This window comes from Eschrichtius robustus, chromosome 7 (genome assembly GCF_028021215.1).
Source record: "Eschrichtius robustus isolate mEscRob2 chromosome 7, mEscRob2.pri, whole genome shotgun sequence".
NCBI classification, from domain to species: domain Eukaryota; kingdom Metazoa; phylum Chordata; class Mammalia; order Artiodactyla; family Eschrichtiidae; genus Eschrichtius; species Eschrichtius robustus.
In genome coordinates this window covers 9058275-9081778 of record NC_090830.1, presented here as the reverse complement: position 1 = coordinate 9081778, position 23504 = coordinate 9058275, and positions in this window count along the sequence as shown.

Sequence of the window (23504 nt, the reverse complement as noted above, 5' to 3'; positions counted from 1 at the left end):
TATTGTTCATCTTGAAGTGGTAGGTGATGAGGCTGGGCTTGGCTCTGTCAAAGAAGTGACCATGTCTTTTTTTTTTTTTTTTCCATTATGGTTTATCACAGGATATTGAGTATAATTCCCTGTGCTCTACAGTAGGACATTGTTGTTTATCCATTCAATATATACTAGTTTGCATCTGCTAATCCCAAACTCCCAATCCATCCTTCCTTTTTCCCCGCTCCATCTTGGCAACCACAAATCTGTTCTCTATATCTGTGAGTCTGTTTCTGTTTCATAGGTAAGTTCATTTGTGTCCTAATTTAGATTCCACATATAAGTGATAGCGTACAGTATTTGTCTTTCTCTTTCTGACTTAATTCACTTAGTATGATAATCTCTAGGTTCATCCATGTTGCTGCAAATGGCATTGTTTCATTCTTTTTTATGGCTAAGTAATATTCCATTGTGTATATATACCACATCTTCTTTATTCGTTCATCTGTCGATGGACATTTAAGTTGTTCCCATGTCTTGGCTATTGTAAATAGTGCAGCTATGAACATAGTGATGCATGTATCTTTTTGAATTATAGTTTTATCCAGATATATGCCCAGAGGTGGCATTGCTAGATCATATGGCAACTCTATTTTTAGTTTTTTAAGGAACCTCTATACTGTTTTCCATAGTGGCTGCACCAACTTACATTACCACCAACAGTGTAGGAGGGTTCCCTTTTCTCCACATGCCCTCCAGCATTTGTTATTTGTAGACTTTTTAATGATGGCTATTCTGACCGGGGTGAGGTGGTACCTCATTGTAGTTTTGATTTGCATTTCTCTAATAATTAGTGATGATGAGCATCTTTTCATGTGCCTATTGGCCATCTGTATGTCTTCCTTGGAGAAATGGAAATGACCATGTCTTCCTCCAGAAATGGCTCCAGATTAGATGGGCATGGCTCTATCCCCCATGCAGACTGTAAACCACGTTGAATGAGGCTTAGAACAGTGCACATAGGAAGCCCTGGATAAAAATGTAGCACAACGGAATCCTATTCAACAATATAAATAAAGAACTACTGATACATGCTTACATGGATAAACCTCCAAAACATTATGCTAAGAGGAAAAAAAGCCAGACACAAAAAACCATGTGTTATATGATACCATTTATATAAAATTTCCAAAAAAGGAAAAAAAATATACAGAGATAGGAAGTAGATCAGTGATTCCCTCAGGCTGGAGGCAATTGACGATTGAACACAAACGCTATGGCAGAACTTGTTCAATGATGGGAAAGTTCTAGAACTTGACAGCAGTGATGTTGTACAACTCTGCACACTTATTAAAAATAACTGTATTGTGCACTTATAATGAATGTCTTTTTATGGACTGTAAACTATACTTCAGTAATAAAGCTATTACAAATGACACCTAAAAACAAATAAAATTCTCAAAGAAATAAAGGGAAGGCGTCACATCCCTAAAGCTGGTGATTATGAAATAAGAACATGTAGCTTTGAAAAAAGACTATTTGGACATCTTGAAAACAGAAAATACAATTTTGCAAAAGCAACAGATTCTTCATTGGCAACGCTGGAAGTCAGGACATGAGGGAGGAATATCTTTAAGGTGCCATGGGAAAAAGTGTAAACTGTACTTCTATATCTAGCCAAATAATCATTCAAAAGTGGGAGCAAAATAAAGGCATTTTAAGTTATATGAAGTGTTTAAGGAGTTACCACCCATAGATTCCCCCGAAAAACTACAAGAGCTTGTGTTCCCGTTAGAAGATGCTAGAATGCAGTGGCAAGAAGGGTCATACAAGAGGTAACAATGAGAAAAAGTAAGTAAAATGTATCCTTGCTTCAAAAACAGCCATTTATTAGAAATATGGACCTAAATTTGCAGATAATATTGAGGCAGAAGACAGATGAGCCCCCAGGGCAAACGGTTTGAGATCGTTCCTTGCGGACCAATACTCCGAGAGGAGAATAACAGGACAATTGAGAGAGGAGGCTGGGCCCTGCCCAGATAGAAGATAAGAGACCACATATTCCTCATTCTTGAAGTCAGGAGACCTCCCTGACCACACATGCACAGAAAGGCTCCTTGGAGGTCAAAAGGGGAGTGACGCTAAGTGGCTAAGTCTACCCACAGGCCTCTTCGGTAGAATCCACCTTGGCTAAGACACGCGCGTGCACACGTGGGAAAATCCTGAGATACACCAAATATGGACTCTGAATCAGACAAATCAAAATGATTGGTCAAAGGAAACATGGAAGAAATGCCCAATATAAGTGATTTAAACTGCCACGAGGGTGCGACCGTCTCTCTGAGCCCGCCTGTGTGTCTATCCACATGTACTGTACTCTTTTTTTCTCCTAATAAATACTTTACTTGTTTCACTACTTTCCGTCTTTGTAGGAATTCTTTTTCTGCAATAGGGCCAGGGCCTTCTCACTGACCACTGGTCTAGTGGCCGGGATTCGGTGCTCTCACCGCTGCGACCCGACCTCAATCACTGGCCAGGAACCGAAACCCTGCTTCAAGCCACTGCAGGCCGAGGCCACCCGAGATCGGTATCAGTGTAAGATGTCGAGATGAAGGAAGTGGGGCTTGAAAGTCCCACTTTCAAGGGAGATAAAAAGTGTCTTATGAATCCTGGTGTATGCTGGGGAAACCTGTTGGACCACATGAAATTACATTTTTGTAAATAAAAAATGTCCCAATATTGGCAGTTTCACTTGGTTCAACTGAATCTATACTGCTTTGCTCTATAGATGAGAAGAATAGAAATAGAATGGATGACTTTCAAATCAATAGAGGGCGAAATGGGGTATTTCACAGAGAAGGAAACAAAGATGTTTAAGTTGCTTTGGAAGGAGCCCTGGCCCAGCTGACTTCCAGGATTCACGCTCTCGCTGGGACTCAGGCCTTTGGTGCCAAGAACCACCGCTCCCTGCCCCCCTCACAGTGGTCCACACGGACGCTGCAAGCCCCTCCCTTGGCGACCAGACATGTATGAGTGGTACAGACTGAGAAGCTGGTCACACACCCTAACCCCTGGGGGACCTCCAGGTTCCCTCCCCTCTGCTCTCCATGGGGCAGAAGCTCAGGGAATTCCCTGGTGGTCCAGTGGTTAGGACTCTGTGCTTTCACTGCCGAGGGCCCGGCTTCCATCCCTGGTCCGGGAACTAAGATCCCACAGGCCACAGCGGCCAAGAAATAATAAAATAAAATTTTAAAAAAGGGGGGCAGAAGCTCAAATCTGCGAGAGGGGTAAAATGGAATCTTTGGTTACAAAGCACCCCCGCTCCCTTCCCCCCCCCATGCAAAGGGGTGGAGATTCTTGTGGCAGGAGCTGAGGGATGGTCAGCCTCGTCCTGTGCTCTCAGGTGCTCTGAACAGGCAGGGACAGGTTCTGGTTTGGAAGGAGGTGGCCCTCCAGCCCCCTACCTCTCACAGGGCAAATGGAGGTCAGGGTGTGGGCCCCGAGAGGAGGGGCCTGGGTGGGGGGTGCCGAGAAGGCTTCTGCTGGAGACCTAAAGGTGCCCAAGGGAGCCCGCCCCACGTGCATCAGCCAGTGTTCTGCAGAGGAACAGAACTGGTAGGACGGAGAGAGAGCTGACTTTAAGGAACCGGCCCACAAGATTATGGAGGCTGTCAAGTCTGAAATCTTCAGGGCGGGCTGGGAGGCTGTATCAAAGGAAAAGATAACGTATGGAATTGTTAACTCAGGTGATGCAAATACCGATCTTTGGGGTTGAATTACATTTCTTTGGATATTTTCTTTCTAATGGTCTATCCCTCTTTCCATGGAAAATGTGTGACTCTGGGATGTGTATACTGGACAGCAGAAAGACTTAGAATGGAGATTCCCATTCTAAGTCTGGGCGAGCTTTGCCTGTAACCGGCAGTGTGGCCTCAGCTAAGCCCTTTCACCTTTTGGGGACATCTGTAAAGAGAGGGGCTTGGGCCATGGTCTTTAACTTCTTCTCCAGCTGTACTATCCCATGATTCTACGTACAGGTGTTTGTGTACTAAGATATACAACAAAGCATGCCATTTGATAGTTGGCATCAAGCTGTATTTAGGTGAGAGCTACAGTGCAATGTAACTCAGCAATGGCACTGCACAGTCTGCAGCTGGAACATTAATCATTCCTGAGAGCAGATGCCTGGTTTTTAATGAATTTTGCCTCTTAGTGCTTTTTTGGGTGTATTGTTGCCCCCCTTCTCTCCCTACCTACTTTTAGTCTGTACATAAGCAGAGTCTAAATTCTATTGACATAAAATATGTATTTTGAATTCTCCAGAAATTTCAGCTTATTTGGAAGTTCTGAATTCTACAACTTTTTTTAAATTTAATTTAATTTTATTTGTTTATTATTTTTGGCTGCATTGTGTCTCGTTGCTGCACGCGGGCTTTCTCTAGTTGCGGTGAGCGGGGGCTACTCTTCGTTACGGGGCATGGGCTTCTCATTTCAGTGGCTTCTTTTGTTGTGGAGCACGGGCTCTAGGCGCATGAACTTCAGTAGTTGTGGCGCACGGGCTTAGTTGCTCCGTGGAGTGTGGGATCTTCCCGGACCAGGGCTTGAACCTGTGTTCCCTGCATTGGCAGGCGGATTCTTAACCACTGTGCCACCAGGGAAGTCCCATCTACAACTTTTTTTGAATATTGCAGAATAATCCCCCTTCCCATCCACCAAGAATTTCTTTCAGTGTTTCCATTTCAAATTTGAAATCATAAATTCAATACTATAAAGAAGAGGCTATTCCCCCAGGGGGCATACCATGCACCTAATCTTATTTTGTAAGAGTTTAAAATTCATGGGAATTTGTTTGAGATGTCTCTGCTTCTAAAGTAGCCCAGGACTCAGCCTTGCCATCCTGTGGTCCGGGCAGGCTCCATCTGGCAATTCCAGGTTGGGACAGATGGTCTGAGAGAAGGATGTGCCCATGGTTTGAAGGAGCAACTCCTCCCCTAGGTCATTGCTGCTCACATGCTGTTTTTCAGAGACACAGTCTCCAGGCCACAGAATGAGGAGCATGAGCAGTTAAATCCATGGGTAAATGGGCCATGGACTCACAACTGGATCTTTTTCTTCTCTTCCAAACTCTAGTCTCTCCAAAAAAAAAAAAAAGAAAAAAGAAAACACTGAGCTAGTTTCCAGAACATCTGACCTCCTCCAGTTTATACCCTGCTTCTAACTAACTCTCTGGCCTTGAGTATGTCACCCAGCTTCTCTGGACATTAGTTTCCTCATGTGTAAATGAGAGCAATGGACTAAATCGGGAAAGGTAAATACACTACATGCACATTACTAACTGCCCAACCTGCGCAAGGAGCAGACATCATTAATCTATTGTAGCACTGCCAGCACTCAAGAAAGCCATTATTAATTGATTGGAGTCAGCACATAAAAGGGCATCTATTTGTTATCCTTGCATGAAATAATCTCTAAGGTCTCCTTCAGTTCATTTAAAGTAAAAGAAAGTGGAATAGGTTGCCAATGGGCCAGATTCTCATCTACCCAGAATTAGGAAAGTCCTACCTGAAGCAGGGGAATAGGTAAAATGACCTTAAAATTTCCCAGCATATCTATAATCATGTAGCAATCGAACTCAACTAAGCCAACATGTACTATGGTCAAAGCTCATTATTAGCTGACCCACTAGAATGCAAAGATAAATGACAGTCCCCACACCATTGTAAAGCAATTATACTCCAATAAAGATGTTAAAAAAATAAAATAATTACTCTTTTCTCAGCCTCACAAAAAAAAATTAAAAATGACAGTCCCTGGCCTCAAGAAACTAAAAATCAACTAGAGGAAGCAGATACAAAAGGAAGGCAGAATGATCTGAGGGTAAATAGCAATAAAAACAACGTTTGGGAGCCAAGATTCTAGAAATAATTTCTTACCCAGTTTTCAACGCTTTAAGAAAAAAATCTCATTTGTATTCATTTGTACTCACTGTGACATAGTCCTCTCAACATCTATGTGAGGAAGTATTTTTTATTATTGCAGTTTTTCAGGATGAGGAAACTGAGACTCAGTGAGATTTTTAAAATTTCCCAGAGTCACACACCTAGTTAGTAGCAAATTAGGACTAAAACCCAGGTACTCAGGCTCCAGGAGGGAATTTCAAGGGGATTGGGGTCAATGTCACGGAGAGTAGACACCTGACTTGGAAGATGAGAATGATTTTAATAGGCAAGAAAGAGAACAGAGGGAACAGAGCCAGCATTGGACAGAGTCACAGGAGGGCACAGGGGCTGTGGGACCAGGACAGATCACAGGCTCACATCCCATTGCCAGCGTGCCCTACCAGGTGCAGAGTCCCTGGCTTTAGCAGAGGCTCAATAGATGTTGGTTCCCAACACGGTTGGTGGGATGAATTTTAAGGTGATAAGGTTGGGGGGTAAATCTGGAGACAGATTTTGCAGGACTCAGGATGCGACGCTACTGAGTGTTGACCAGGGAACCAGTCCTGTGGGATTCGGAGGCCTGTCACATGGCTGACCTTATTTCTGGGTGATGATTCAGCATTAATATGATGAAGGCAGATAGGGCAGGAGACTGCTAGAGTTGTCTGGGGCCAGAGGAAAGGAGGAGACCTCAAAAAGGACACCTGGGGGACTGAGGGAAGGATGCAGGCTGTGGGTGTGTGTGTGCAGGCAAACTGAAGACAACCCCAGTTTGTAGTCTGGGTGACAGGGAAGATGGGGTGGGCAGGACACACACACATGCACACACACACACACACACTCACTGGTCTGGCACTATTCTCAAAACCGTTTAATAGCCAAATGGAATACATTTTAAGGCAATGAGATCTGATTCCACAATATAGCGGCTTATCAGATTTACAAACTAGAAAGTAGATCTAGCTAAACATAACCCTCCAGAGTTTGAGTTATTGAAGCAGATACCATGTAACGGTGGGTAGGTCCACGCACAGCCAGAGCCAGGGGATAATGACAACTGGACATTCCCTTCTAGAAGATGCAGACCATTGCCTCTGACTCAATGATCTCAAGCAGCACATTTCCAAAGGGGTCAGGGAAGTCTGCCTGAACACACAGCCAAGGCCAGGAAGCAGTGACACGGTGCAGAGATAACGGTAATGTAATAAGCTGTCAGAATCCACGTCAGGAGCAGAGAAAACCTATGAGCTCAGCAGCTCCAGGCCCAGTTACCATGACTAGGTCTAAATGCTTGTCCTGGGAGAGCTACAACAGGGGCTTAGGAATGGGGCCTTCCTGGCACTGATTCCCTCTGAACCCGCATCCCGTTGAGATGCTCAGACAGGTGTGACTTGGGCATCAAGTCCTGGCTCCCGCACTAACTAGCTGTGTGAGTTTGACAAGTCCTTCAAGCTCTCAGAGCCTCGATTTCTTCATTCATAAAACAGGGATGTTAAGGAACATTCCTACCAGGTTGTTGTGAGGATAATGCGATTGTATAGTTGGCACGGTACCTGATACCCAGTTAGCGTTCAAAACACATGAGCCGTGGTCAAATTACGAGACTCAGTCATTCACAGTTCACATGTGTCTACATTGACTACATGCTTTAGATCTCAGACAATTTTCAGGGAGATTTTTATCAATCAGATTTTGGTTTACTTATAATAGATTCTGGCAGGAATCTTAGAGATCATGTAGTTCAGCCTTCAGAAAAAAATTCAGAATATAAGGCACGTGTTTCCATTTGTATTTCTTATGCAAAGCCAAGCCGCTGCCTGAGGAGTGGATATATGACACATGTGGACGTGAAATGGTTAAATAGCAAGTCCCAATGAGGGTAAGACAGTTTTCAAGTCAGCTGCTAGAGCCATGGCCGGTGGTTGTGGTGAGCACAGGATACTCCGTGAACACAGGCCTTGTGAGTCAGGAGATTTTCCAGTAGCCTTCAGGCTACTTTCATTACCAACAAGATCTGGGGCAGGGAGAGAAAGGGAGGCGGAGATAAAGAAGGAGAGAGAGGGAGAGAGAGGGGGAGAGAGAGAGAGAGAGAGAGAGAGAGATTGATTTTACTCCCCTAGGGAGAGAATTTTTCAGTACAAATGTTGAAGATGACCATACTTTCTTAAATTCTAGGATTTTGACCAACATTTGCAGCAAATAAGAGCAGATACAGCCAAAGCTATGGAGATGCTGTTGATAGAAATTCGAGATTTAGCATAAAGACCTTCACCTGTTGGCTGCGCTCTATCACTGGGCTTTCCCTGCATGTTTCCACTGTAACAGGTTTGGGTCCTTCCGCACTGGCCGCCAGAGGGAGCTAGTTAACTCGGGATGTTAGGTCCTTGCCCGGCAGATCCTAAGGGGCCCACGAGACCCTCCCTTCTCCCTTCCTGAGTTTCCAGCTACCAGTTTTCTTCCATTTCCCAGCTGGGAGGGAGTCGGGCCCCTAAACCCAACCCGGTTGTCCTGAACTCCTCGGGCAGTTTTGGGCGGCTCCTACTCCACAGGGTCTGCGCCCTCCTCCCAGGTGTCCTGCAGCAGTTTTGGACCGAACTTCCTGGCTTCTGACCTTGGCCCTCCTGTGACGCTGAGAATCCCTGCGGCTGCCGGCCAGGTCTGTTCCCAGACCCTACTCGGGTCAGGTCTCGGTGTTGACCGTGGCCTTGAGTGTGATTCCAGATTAGCTACCGCGTTGGATGCAGCGATGGCGACTACGGGCCCTGCTTGACTAGGAGGCATCTGTGTTCAGGTTAGTGCCCCTCCCCCCCCGCCCCCCCCCCCCCGGAGAAATCCCCATCTGCGCTTCTGAATTACAGACCCAGAACCTGAGAATTCTCTGCAATTTACATACTAGCTCTGACACAGAAAAGTGATGAGGCCTCTCTCAGAACCAGGGATGTAATTTGTGAGTCCCAGTGCAAAAGGAAAGGATGGAGTCTCTTGTTCAAAAATTATAAAACATTTCAAATGGAGAGACTAGAGCATTAAACCAAGCACGGGGCCTTGGGAGCCAGTCCTGGCCTTACTGAAGGGGAAAGACACAGCCACACTTACAGCGGCTGATTCAGAACTGGATCCAAAACCACCCTGTGGTCACCTGTTCTTTAGCGTTGCATGTTGTGTGTGTGACTCTACACTTACGATAACTTTATTAAACGGTATACTAAAGGACCCTGCCTTTAGTCGCTAGCTCTGTTGCTGTCACTAGAAGCCCCGTACTGAAGAACCTCTTCAGGTATTGTTACAGTGAAGGGCCTACGATGGGTGGCTCTGAACGCAGCTGTGGCTGAGTTTCTGTTGCAGACGAGCCGGCTTAGCAGCCACGCTAATTCTTGACTAACACAGAAGGAGACTGGCCAGCTGGGAGGCCAGGTCACTGATGATCTTCAGGCTGTCGTTTGAAGGATGTTTGGAATAAGTCCTTGAATGTGCTTTGGATTAATCCAGACCTCACTTTGGCAAGAAATAAAGCAGGGTCATATTGACTCAATCAGCAGATATTCTGCTCATCTGGGGAAGGCTCTATATCAGGTGTTACAAGGACTAAAAAGAGTGTTACTGAATCGAACTTGGGTCCGCAGTAAAGACAATCTACTGACACCTGGTGGTGGTGAAGGGAAGTGCAGCGTTTATTGCAGGGCCGAGCAAGGAGTCCAGGTAATCTAGTGATCAAAAGGCCCCAACTCCCTGATGGGTTTCGGGGAAGGGTTTTTAAAGGCAAGGTGAGGGAGAGGGTCTCAGGGTGTGTGATCAAGTCGTGCAGAATTCTCTGATTGGCTGATGGTGAGGTAGCAGGGCGGTGTCACAGGGGTTCACATCATCAATCCTCAGGCTCCAGGAGACCTGGGGGCTATGTGCCCATGGTCATCATGTAGTTAACTTCTTCCATCTTATGGGGGTGTTAGTATCTGTAAAACAACTCAGGAATGTGCATCAGACACTTATCTATGTCCTTCAGGGAGGAACGAAAGACCCTGTGACTCTACTATATGGCTGATCTATTGTTTTACTTGTTACCAGTTCTCCTGGCCCTATGCCATCTTTTGATACTACACATTCACATTCTTCCAATCATTAAGCCTTTTGTGGCTCAGGGGACGCCTGGGAGACAAAAGCCTTTCTACAAACAAGAGGTGGGTGGAGGACATGGCGGGGGTGGGGGGGTGGGGGGGGCGGTTCTGCCCCCAGAAGGACCCATAGGGTCCTGCTTGGTTACAGGAGGACTAAGACACAGCCCTGGCCCTGAGGGGGGCGCAGTTACGGCCAGTAGGCTGCAATGTAAACCTGATGGGTTGGAGGGTAGTTTGGCCCTTTGTTCCCGGGAAAGTGCAGATCACACAGGCCGGTGCAGGCTGCAGAGTGGGGGAGCCATAGGGTTGGTCGCAGCAAACTTGGGAAGACAAAGACGTTTGTCTTCAGTGGGACTCGATGGTATTAGGTTTGAGTCCAGGCTCCGGGGGTGACGCTTTCTCTCCCTCTTCCTTCCAGCCCAGGACATCAGCCTCCCATGTGCTCAACTCCCTTACAATTCCTTGCGAATCTTCTCCAGACCTTCCCTTCTTGGGAAGAACCTATTTCCCATTTCTACTCCAAACCTTAATGAGTTAGCCAAGAGCAGAGGATTAGGGATTTTAAAAACAATGTATTATATTGAAGTGTAGTTGATTTACAATGTTGTGTTAATTTCTGCTGTACAGCAAAGTGCTTCAGTTATACATATGTATATCCTTTTTCATATTCTTTTCCATTATGGTTTATCATGGGATATTGAATATAGTTCCCTGTGCTATACAGTCTACAGTAGGGCCTTGTTGTTTATCCATCATGTATATAATAGTTTGCATCTGCTAACCCCAAACTCCCACTCCATCCCTCCCCTACCCCCTCTCCCACTTGGCAACCACAAGTCTGTTCTCTATGCCTGTGAGTCTGTTTCTGTGGATAAACGAATTTACATTAAGGACTGTATTCGTTTGCTAGGGCTGCCATAATAACATACGACAGACAGAGTGACTTAAACAACAGAAATTTATTTTCTCATAGCTCTGGGGGCGGGAAGTCCAAGATCAAGGTGCTGACAGGGTAGGTTTCCTCTGAGGCCTCTCTCCTTGGCTTGCGGATGGCCGCCCACTTGCTGCTTCTTCACACGGTCTTTGCTCTGTGCACGCACATCCCTGGCATCTCTCTGTATGTCCAAATGTCCTCTTCTTATGAGGACACCAGTCAGAATGGATTAGGGCCCACCCACATGACCTCATTTAACCTTCATTACCTCTCTGAAAGCCCATTCTCGAAATACCATCACATTCTCAGATTCTGGGAGTTAGAGCTTCAATATAAGAATTTGGGGGTGGGAGGGGGACACAGTTCAGTCCAGTCCGTAACAGAGTTAATGATAAAAGATCATCTCCTTCCAAAATGCCTTGCATTTGTAAAGAGGATGCGGGAGGAGGGAACACTGTAAAGGAAAGGATTACTGGGTGAAGGATGGTAGATTTTAGCGTCTCAGGACCAGTTGGGTGCAGGGGGGTGGGGATTGTTGGCTGGGCACCTTCTTGGCATCCTTCACAGACCAACATATACGCAGCCACCTGTTTCTGCCCACGAACGTGGCTGGTGCTGGGTAGACAGACTGCATTTCATTTTCTTCCTGGATTCCAAAGAAATCAGCCAGTCTCACCTCTCTGCCTCTAAGGAACACCAGTATTTTTTAAATAGTTCCTTGAGTGGCAGCTGTTTCAGTTCTGCCTGGAGAATTGAGCCATCGGTCTCGCCAACTGTTGAGTCCTACAGGGAGAGGCATGATGTGGCCCCGAGAAGATAAGAAGTCCAGGGTGTTCGCCAGAGCAGGGCACAGCCTGTAACAGGGGCCACTCCTCACAGCCAGAAGCCCATCCCTTCTCCAGCTGCGGCGAGTGTAGAGATAAATTGCTACTGCGTCTGTGTGGGCAAGAGAGACAGAAAAGGGCTTTTGAACTTTCTGTAAAAAGAGCAGGGTTCCTGCCGTGGGGCATTCAGAGACTCAGCGCTGGGATATGGAATATAGAACTGTTGGCAGAAAACAGAAAGCCGAGCCCAGTGGGGATCAGTTCCCTTCAAGGGAGGGTGTCAGGAGCTCCACCTGTCCCCTGAGGAGACTGGACTTCTTCAAACGATATCTGTGACTCATCCTTCTGTGCCTGGAAAGGACAGAAACCTTTCATTATCCCCTTGTTTGTGGAAAATAGGTTTGTGTGTGTACACACCACGCAGATATTTTAGCAACTGTAAACATGTGAATTCAGAGACCCCGCTGGAACTTTTAAAAGCAAAATACTTGATAAACGCAATATAATCTTCTCTTGCAAATCAGAGGGGATTTCCTTGGCCCTTGCTGATCTGAGAGGAATGCCCTTTCAAGTCTAGATACACCTACCGGCAGCTGATTGGGGACGTTAAGAAAAGGAGATGAAACCTTTTGCTTCAGCCTCTATCCTTGTCCACGGAACATGATGCTCGTCACACAACCAGCCCATCATAAGAAGGATAGCTTTCTTCTTAGTTTTCATACAACTCTCAAGCTATCACCCAGAGCCTGTGGTTTGTTTGTTTACATTTGCCACATGCCGGCAGCCTGCTAGGTGGTGTCCCAGAGTCCATAACTGACTGCAGCCTTCGCCAGTAGGATTCACCGGCTGACTTCCCCAGGGAGATGAAACCTGGAGAAGCTTCTCTCCATCTGCTGGCTGTGGCAATCAGAACTGTGCTGTGGAATGGTTCAAGTTCAGGGAAGGCTGGGCTTCAGACAGTCAGAGAGATGAGGGAGGTAGATTTTTCCCTGGGACATGATTTTTAGTCATTTGCGTGAGAAGCTTCCACTGCTGCGTAGAGCTGCAGCTGTCTGTAACAAAGGAAGTAGATAAAAGGTGCATTCGTGGGAATGAAAGCGATCTCCACCTTCAGCAAAGAGGAATAGGAAATAAGAATAGACAGAGAAAAGATCCTAAGGGGAAAGCAAGATTCTGTGGTCCAAATTAAAGAAAGCAAAGGTCTCCTGGTGGCTTGGATTGAAAGAGGAGGGAAATGGTGAGAACGGGATGGAAAAAGGCAAGTAAAAGGGACCTGTGTCTGGATAGGCTGTGTTGTACTGTGGTAACAACCCCAATGTTTCAGTGGCTTCAAACAACACAGGTTCGTTTCTTACGTGCACTAATTGTCCCTCTCAGATCGACAGGAAGCTCTGCCTCTGTGATCAGAAGGAAACTGGGCTGATGGAGGCTCCACCTTGACACTGAGGCAGGGAGACAATAACATACCTTAAATTGATATTGAGAACTGGCTCTTAAAGCTTCTACACAAAATGGACACATGCGGCTGTGACATGTCATTGCCAAGGCAAGGCACCTGCTCATACCTAACTTCCAGGGGATGGGGAAGTGCAATCCTACTGTGCTTAGAAGGAGAGCCAGAAATTCTGGTGAAGAGCACTAAGGACTCCCATAGCAAACACCACAGATTGAGAGAAGGATGGGAGGGAGACAAGGGTGGGAGTGATGACCAGGGTAGGGTTGGGATAGGGCGCTAAAATCTTGAGGTCAGTCTAGCCTTGCTCCTGTAGGCTGTTGCATGGCCATAAGAATTCTCTCTCTCTCTCTCCCCCCCTCCTCCTCTTCCTCTCTCTCCCATGCACACGCATATGCGCACACACACACACAGAGCCATGGGGTCTCATCAGCTAAGTAATATCTCCTTAATTAATATCTCCTACTTTTGCCCCATTCCCCGTCTCTTTCCCATCTGGGACACCTGCTCAACTATGTTAGAACTTTTCACAATGTCCTGTTTGTTTTTTATTTTATGTATTCTCCATCTTTTTTGTCTCTTTCATTCTAGATGTATATTTTTCTGGCCTAGCTTTTACTTTATAAACTCTCTCTTTTGCTATGTCAAATCCAACGTTAAACCCATAGGGTCTTAATTTCAGTCATAGTAGTTTTCCATATTAGAATTTCCCTTCGGTTCATCTTTTATGGTTTTGAACCATGATTTCCAGTTATTCATCAAAATTCTTAATCCTGTCTTTTATATTCTTAAACATATTTATCATGGTTATTTTAAAATTTGTGTCTGCTTTATTATCTGGACCTGTTGTGGGTCTGTTTCTATTGTCTATTTTTTCCTTTATTTTTGGTTATGCTTTATCTGCCTACATGCTTAATTATATATATGTATGTATTTAATTGAGGTAGCTTTGGTTTATAACATTATATAAGTTTCACATGTACAACATTATATTTCTACTTCTGCATGTACTATACAGTATGCTCACCACCAAAAATTTAGTTTCCATCCATCACCATACAGTCTAATTATGTTTTAATGAGTGCCAGATATTATACATGAAAATCTATAGTGTTAATTTGAGGCTTTTAATGCTGTTACAGTCTTCCAGAGAGGATGCATTTCTGCTTCTGGCAGCCATCTAAATTACAAACACTCATAATTCCAGATTGCATTAATTCAATCAAGTATTTAAATTATTTGAAGCTGAGCTTCAGACCCTGTGAAGGCTGGTCTCTTGGTTCACACTGATTCCCAAGGTAACTGATAGCTTTCCTGAACCCCTCCTCCTCAACAGTCTCTGAAGCCAGTAGTTTTTCTTTCCTTAAAAAAAAAAAAACAAAAAACTATTCATAAAGTAATAATGTATGTTAAGGAAGAAGCATAAAAAGACTGATTTGTTGGTACATCCTGCTCATCACTGTGGATTGTTAGAAATTATTTTTTATTAAAAAATTTTTTTATTAAAATTTTTTATTTATTATTTTTTAGTTGAGTGAAGGAAGCCCATAGTTTCTTTTTTTTATTTTTTAATTGAAGTATAGTTGATTTACAATGTTGTGTTAGTTTCAGGTGTACAGCAAAGTGATTCAGTTATACATACATTTTATATATATATATATATATATATATATGTGTATATATATATATTCTTTTTCAGATTCTTTTTCCTTATACGTTATTACAAAATATTGAGTATAGTTCCCTGGGCTATAGAGTAGGTCCTTGTTGGTTATCTGTTTTATATATAGTAGTCTGTATATGCTAATCCCAAACTCCCAATTTATCCCTCCTCCCCCTTTCCCCTTTGGTAACCGTAAGTTTGTTTTCTGTCTGTGGGTCTACTTCTGTTTTGTAAACAAGTTCATTTGTATCATTTTTTTTAGATTCCACATACAAGTGATATCATATGATGTTTGTCTTTGTCTGGCTTACTTCACTTAGTAGGGTAATCTCTAGGTGCACCCATGTTGCTGCAAATGGCATTATTTCATTCTTTTTTATGGCTGAGTAGTGTTCCATTGTACATATATACCACACCTTCTTTACCCATTCACCTGTCGATGGACATTTAGGTTGCTTTCATGTCTTGGCTATTCAAATGGTGCTGCAGTGAACGTTGGGGTGCATGTAGAAGAATACAGTCTTAAATGATCATTAGTTTCTCGATGTGTGGAGACCTCTGCTCAGCTCGTCAGGCTCTCAGCTTCCACCTTCAGAAATCGCCTATGCCTCTGAGGAACGGTGGTCCCAGGTGCTAGGCTCATCTCTAGCCTGCTTTCCCTCTTAGACCTGCAGTTCTCACTGCCTTGGTAGCTGTCTGCTGCCTCCCCAGAGAGGCAGTTCTATCTTTACCAGTCTTCCCAGCTGCTCTCAGAGGAAGAACCATTTCCAGAAATGGGAATGCAGGAAGGGACATTGGGACTGAGACCCGAGTGGGGAAATTATCAAGATCTGGGGAAGGGTGTCCACGGCGGGGGAAATAAAGAAAAGTGTCTTGTGGTGAGTGAACACGTGGTGATGTTCAAGGAGCAGCCCGCCATGGTGGCTGGAGGTAAGTGGGCAAGGAGGAGAACGGTGGGACCAGAGGGCGGCAAGGGCTCAGGGCCAGACCCGGGAGCTACTGGAGGCCGTGGAAGGGAACGTGGACGCACAGGAAAGTAGACACAGTGTTCCATGCACATTTGGTGGACTGGTCCCTGCCTCCCTGCAGCTCTCATTGTAGAGTGGCTCATGGATTGTGTTCAGGTCATAGGAACGTAAAATAAATGATCCAAAGGATCATTTTCAGATCCTGCTTGTAGATCTGCAAATGAACCAAGAGTCCTAAGTTTTTGCTGCATCCATAAGCCAGGCAGCTTAGCTGCATCAGGGCCTATTGATATTGCAGAGCAGCTTCAGCAAATGGGACCAAACTCAGAAACGTCGTTCAGCCGCTCATGGCCGCTGCCGAGGCGCTAGGAAGATGGCCGTTGATTGGGTGCTGCCCCGCTCTCCTCTTGTCTCCTACTCCTTCCTCCTTCGTCCTCTCCACTGCCTGTTGCTTTCATGCCATCCAGTGTGCCGTCCAAACTCCCCACCGTATCCAGGCCTTCCAGGAAGCCCAAGCCAAGGCTCCCAGTCCCTGAGCACTATGACCCGCATTTACCTATGGATCTCTGCCTTGGAAGGTGATAAATACACATTGAATAAATGAATGACTGAACGTCGATGCAAAGCAATTCACAAAAGGTCTACTGGACTCTACTCTCTGGAGAGAATGTTCTTGCCCTGATGAACTTATCATCCCTAGATGATATATGGGAGCTAATTTTGAGCAGGATTTTCAATCGTTTATCTTTTTCTCAAGAAGCCTTTCAGGGAATAGAAGGCCTGTTCTCAGCACAAAACCCCGAAGTTATTTTAACTGCCCCCTCACCTTTTGGAAGTGGCTCAATGGCTCCCAAAGCTCAGGAAACAGAGGTTACTGCTTCTGGGGAGAGGCTTCCGTGTGGGAAGGTTGGAACCAAACATTCAGAATTGGAAATCATGTCTCCATGAACACAAGGGGCTCACACATTGTGTTCAGTTCATAGGAACTTGAAATCAGCGATCCAGAAGTCCTACTTGTAGAGTGAAGACCTCATTCATGATTCCTGAGTTTTTGGCTTATCCACAAACGAGGCAGCTTAAGTACATCTGAACATACTGATATTCAGAGCAGCAGAAGGCACACGTGTTAGGCCCGACATCAAAGAAAGAAGCTGCTTGTAATCTTAAAGTTCCTGCTGATATTTATCAGGTGATGCTTAGCAGGGCTGATCTTCTTTTACATACTTGAGGATCTTCATTTCCTACAGTCAGAGCGATGGGTCTAAATATAGGAACAAATAGCTGCAGGGTTATGCCACCAAGAGATGCCTCTGAAAGAAAGATAAAAAAATAAGGAAAAAATATTTTTATTAACATTTTCTCAAATGGACTTTTCTAACACTGGGTCCATTAGGCAAATCCCACCCACAGGGAAGATTTTCTGCGCTTGCAAATCCATTTTCTGCAGGAAATGTAACCCATCCATCTAAGGGGTCCAGCATGCTTTGTCATGCCAGCTGGGGGTTTCTCGCCTCTCCTTTCATGATGATGTGCCCTCGATATGACCATGTGTGCCATCCACTGTCCTTCCTCGAAGTACTAACTCGTTCTTGCCCCAGAGCCCTTCATCGAAGACACGCCCACCTATTTTGTTGTTTCCTGTGACGTGTTTGATGAGCCATGAAGCATCCTGACCATGTCATTCCAAATTTACCAGGAACGTGTCTCAATACTGAGCTCATTGACAAGGGAATTCAGCGGCTGAAGTTTTCAAGGACAAACAGCTCTGGGCTCTAGAAACGGTGCCGTTTTCCTTCCCCGCAGCTCCAACTCAGGCAGTTAAGATCCCAGATGGCAGCAGAACACAGGGCCCTCCTGGGAGCATTCTTAAATCTAATTCTAGGTTCTAGAATAAATACAGTCATTGCACAAGAAGCGCCTGCAAACAAACGTCTTGTGTCCATGAGGCTGAGGCTCTGTTGACTGCCTGCCCTGCTTCATGAGCATGTAATCCATCCACCTGAGGATAGGTAGGTAAGAGACATCTCATGGGAAGCAAGTGGATGATGAGACAGGTAAAGATGAGTGACTTACTCAAGATCACTTTACAAGTCAGTCCCAAATTTTTCTGGAAGAGCCTAACTTCCTATTCCCCAAGGTCAGGATACGGAAGCCTGCCGTCAGCCAGCATGAGGGGGCTGATTCATCGATTAATTCAACAATTTTTGTGGGGGGGGGGGGGAGGGGAATTTCTCATGCCAGGCACTGAGCATACAGCTGTGAACAAGCTGATGTGGCGCCTGCTTTCACAGAACTTTCATTCTAGAGGGAGAGACGGCCAATAAATAAGAAAATGAACATGCAGCATACGGAACAATGCTATGAAGGCACCACGGAAGATCAGGTGCTGGAGCATTTTGGAGAGTGGTCAGAGGGGCATCCCCGGGGAAGGGACATCCAGGACGCCAAGATGGAAGGAAGAATAGAGCCAGCAAAGCACAGGCTGGGCAAGAGTGCGGGAGTGAGAAGGGGAAGAACACTTGGCGTATTCTAGAAACGATCACAGTATCAGAGGCCTGGAGTGTGGTGAGCAAGGGGCAGAGTGGCCAAGATGAACTGGAGGCGAGGGGGGCAGCCAGACAGGGCAGGACTCTGGAAAACAGGTTAGGGACTTTGCCCTTAGCACCGAGGGAAGGTGGTGAAGCTTTAGAAGCAGAGGTGGCCACAATTTGAGTTGCACTTTTTTTTTTTTTTTTAAGTCACCTACTTTATTTATTTATTTATTTATTTATTTTTGGCTGTGTTGGGTCTTCGGAGTTGCACTTTTATTTATTTATTTATTATTTTTTTAATTTTTAAAATAAATTTTAAATTTGTTTCTTTATTGAAGTATAGTTGGTTTATACTGTGTTAATTTCTGCTGTACAGCGAAGTGATTCAGTTGTACATATATATATATATATATATATATACACACACACACATTATTTTTTATATTCTTTTCCATTATGGTTTAACTCAGGATATTGAATATAATTCCCTGTGCTATACAGTAGGACCTTGGTGTTTATCCATTCTATATGTAATTGTATCTACTAACCCCAAACTCCCATTCCATCCCTCCTCCAACCCCCTCCCCCTTGGCAACCACAGGTCTGTTCTCTATGCCTGTGAGTCTGTTGCCGTTTCATAGATAAGTTCATTTGTGGCCTATTTTAGATTCCACATATGAGTGATATTCTATGGTATTTGTCTTTCTCTTTGTGACTTACTTCACTTATTATGATCATCTCTAGGTCCGTCCATGTTGTGGCAAATGGCATTATTTCATTCTTTTCTATGGCTGAGTAGTATTCCATTGTATATATGTACCACATCTTCTTTATCCATTCATCTGTCAATGGACATTTATGTTGTTTCCGTATCTCAGCTATTGTGAATAGCGCGAGTTGTACTCTTAAAAGATCGTTTTGGATCTTATGTGGAAAACGTAGACTTTGAGGGACAGAGTGGTGACAGGAGCTATTGCATCATTGAGAGATAATGGAGGCATGGGCAAGAGTGGGCAGAACCTCATTATATTTTGGGTGTAGAATTGGCAGGACCTACAAATGGTAGGATACTGGGGTGGGCAGGGTGAAAGCAGGGAGGAATCAAGGATGTAACTTGTAAAGTTCTTGGCTTTATCAGCTAAGCTGAGAGAGGTATCTTGCTGAGATGGGGAAGGCAAGGGGAGGAACTGGTTTGCAGGGTAGGAAATCCAAGAGTTCTGTTTTGCATGTTCCATCCAAATAGAGAGGTAAAGAAAGCTGTTGGATACTGACATCTGGCACTTAGAGGAGTGGTCTGGGTTGGAGATAAGAATTTGGGAATCATCAAGATATAAATGGTATTTAAGGAAACAGGAACAAACTTGACCACCAGGGAGGAAAGTGGAGCTAAAAGAGTAGCGGGAAAGGAGATGTCAGCTCAGGGCTGAGCCTTGTAGCACTTAAGAATTTAAAGGTCTTACAGGGGAGGAGAAGGCCACAGAGGGACTATGCAAGTCTATTGGTTTCCTATTGCACTGTAACAAATTACTATAGACATGGTGTTTACAATAACATACAGCTATTCTCTTACAGTTCTGCAGGTCAGAAGTCCCAAGTCAGTTTCACTGGGCTGAAACCACACTGTCTGCTGGATCGTACTCCTTGGATGGAGAGGCTCTATGGGAGAATTGTTTCCTTGTTTTGTCTAGCTCCTAGAGCTGCACTCCTTGGCTCATTGTCCCTTTTTCCATCTTCGAACCCAGCAGTGTAGCATCCTGCTCAGATGTGACTTTGCCTTATTCTTCTGTAGTCATATCCTCTTTTACCTCCCTCCCATAAGGACTCTTGTGATTGCATTTAGGGCTCATTCAGATAATCCAGGAAAATCCCCTTTATCACAAGATCTTTAACATAAATCACACCTGTGAAATCACTCTTGCCACATAAGGTAACATACAGAGTCTGGGGATTAGGACACAGATATCTTTGGGGGACTATTTTCAGCCTACCACTTACTGCCCCCAACAAAGTAAGAACCAAACAAAACAACACCCAAGGAGAACAGAACATCATAGAAGCCAAAAGGATAATTTTTCAAGAAGGAGAAAGAGTCCTCTGAGCTTGGAGCTGCTGTGAGACTAAACAAGATGGGGGTAGAAAAGTGTTCAGTTGCTCTAGCATGAAAGAGACTGTTGGTGATTTTTGGTAAGCTCCTTGACATGGGTTTTGGCAATGATTTTTTTGTATGTGACACCAAAGCAAAGGTAAACCAAAGCAAAGATAAACAAGTGGGACTACATCAAACTTAAAAGCTTCTGTACAGCAAAGGAAACCATCAACAAAATGGAAAGGTAACCTACTGAATTGGAGAAAATATTTGCAAACCACATATCCAGTAATGGAGTAATATGCAAAATATATAAGGACACATACAACTCAATAGCAAAAAAAAACAAACTATCTGATTAAAAAATGGGCAGAGGAAATGAATAGACATTTTTCCAAAGAAGACATACAAATGGCCAACAGGTACATGAAAAGATGCTCAACATCACTAATCATCAGGGAAATGCAAATCAAAACCACAGTGGGATAGCACCTCTCACCTATTAGAATGGCTATCATTAAGGAGACAAGAGATGAGTGTTGGCGAGGATGTAGAGAAAAGGGAACCCCTGTGCACTGTTAGTGGGGTTGTAAATGGGTGCATCCACTAGGAAAAGCAATATAGAAGTTCCTCAGAAAATTGAAAACAGAACTGTCATATGATCCAGCAATCCCAGTTCTGGTGTATATCCAAAGGAAATGAAACCACAATGTCAAAGAGTTATCTTCACTGCCATGTTTATTGTAGCATTACTCACAATAGCCAAGATACAGAAACAACCTAAGTGTCCATCAGTGGATGAATGGATAAAGAAAACACACACACACACAATGGAATATTATTCAACCATTAGAAAGAAGGAAATCCCGCTGTTCACGACAACATGGATGGGCCCTGAGGGCATTATGCTAAATGAAATAAAGCAGACAAAGAAAGGCAAATACTGCATGGTAACATATAAGTGGAATCTACAAAAAAAAAAAATCAAACTCATGGTGATCTTGATAAACAGAAATTCCAGTGGAGTAGTGGTGACGGAGCCGGATGAGAGTGAGTTGAAGAGTGAATGTAGACCTTTCTGGTCAAGATGGTGGGATTTCACATGTTAAACCCCTCTCCTCTGCTCCAGCTCGCAGGCGTGATAGGTGGAAGTGGTAGGCAGATTCCCTCTCTTATTGCTGGGAGGCAGCTGCCCAGCCAGACTGCACTTCCCAGGCCCCTTGCTTCTAGATGGAGCCATGTGGTTAGTTCTTGCCATTGGACTTGAGTAGGAGAGTCCATGTGCTGTAAATAGAGGAGACACAAGATGGAAGGAGCTTATATCTTCCCCGAATTACCACTAGGAGATAATTATCGTTCAGGCGAGAAACGCATTTCCATCGTGTTTAAGCCTTTACATACTTTTGCATTTGTTTGTTAATAAAGTTAACTAAGACACAAAACATAAAAGCAATGTTAAAATGATATAAGTGCAGCCCCAAGTTGGACAAATAAAAAATATCTTTGTGGTCTTTACACACAGACATAGTGGGTCTAAGGCTGCAGGCTCAAGGATCCAGGCTCTGAACTCATCACTTGGCCAAGGCAGCCTCAAGTTCAATTCTTTACAGAACCAGGAGCTGTGACTTCTCCAGAGTGACTTTTCCTGTGTCAAGCTGTGTTCTGGGGACAGCAGAGGGACTTGAGACAACCAGGAGTGAGCTCCTGGGCCAAGCCGCCTGCTACTGGATCAGCAGTATCACCAAAAACAAGAGTATAGCTACCCATCTAAGCCTTGCTTTGAACTGGAGAGCCTGTTGGATTCGGTGGATGCAGTTAAAAATAACCAGGCAAGGGCTTCCCTGGTGGCACAGTGGTTAAGAACCCACCTGCCAATGCAGGGGACACGGGTTCAAGCCCTGGTCTGGGAAGATCCCACATGCCGCGGAGCAACTAGGCCCGTGCACCACAACTACTGAGCCCCTGTGCCACAACTTCTGAAGCCCCGCGCTCCTAGAGCCCGTGCTCTGCAACAAGAGAAACCACGACAATGAGAAGCCCGCATACCACAACGAAGAGTAACCCCCACTCGCCGCAACTAGAGAAAGCCTGCATACAGCAATGAAGACCCAACACAGCCAAAACATAAATTAAATAAATAAATAAATAATTTTTTTAAAACCCTCATATTTAAAAAAAAAACAAAAACATGCGTGAGCACTCTATCATTCTATCTTTATCATCTCTATCTTTGTCTCTATCATCTTTGTCTTTACCTTTGTCTCTATCTCCCTCTCTCTCTGTAGCTCTCTTTTTTTCTGTAACTCTCTTTTGTTCTGTCTCTGCCTCTCTCACCCCTCCTACTGAAGATGAGTCTGTATATTAAAATTCCAGAGCACAGAAGTGAATAACATAATGAAAAAATAACCAACAAACTGAACAAATAGGAAAATTAATTCCCGAAGCACTTCAAACAGTAAAGTAACTTAAGTATATTTGTTTCCCCAAAGAGATAAAGGAAAAAATAACACCCATAAAGCCAGCATAAGAAATTATGAATGCAAAACCAAGAGTTAAGAAGCCATCTCAGAATTCTGAGTGCTCTGCCTGACCTGAGAGCTCTCCAGGCCTGGCCCACTTGTCCCTGATTTCTTGCTTCCCTTGGCCTGTGCTTCTCCACCAGTGGAAGTGAGGAGAGAAACCCAGAGTTGTGTGCTCCTGGCAAGACCCCCATCTCTCCCTCCCAGCATACCCCTCTAACACTCCTGTCTTTTTTAGCATTACTGAGGCTCATTATGCCTTGGAACCCTGTTGACCTCAATCCCATAATAATCCTGGGTTTCTCTTTCCCTTGATGAGTAAGGCAACCCCCTCACTCCCTAGCCCACTCCCCTGATCTATTTTTTGTTCATAGCACTTACCACCAACAGGTACAATCTATGTTTCACTTTGTTTTATTTACGTATTTTACTCATTTACTCATTTTACTTCAGAGACACGTAAGCCTGTGTATTTTATTACTGCCGAGTCTCCAGAGCTCAG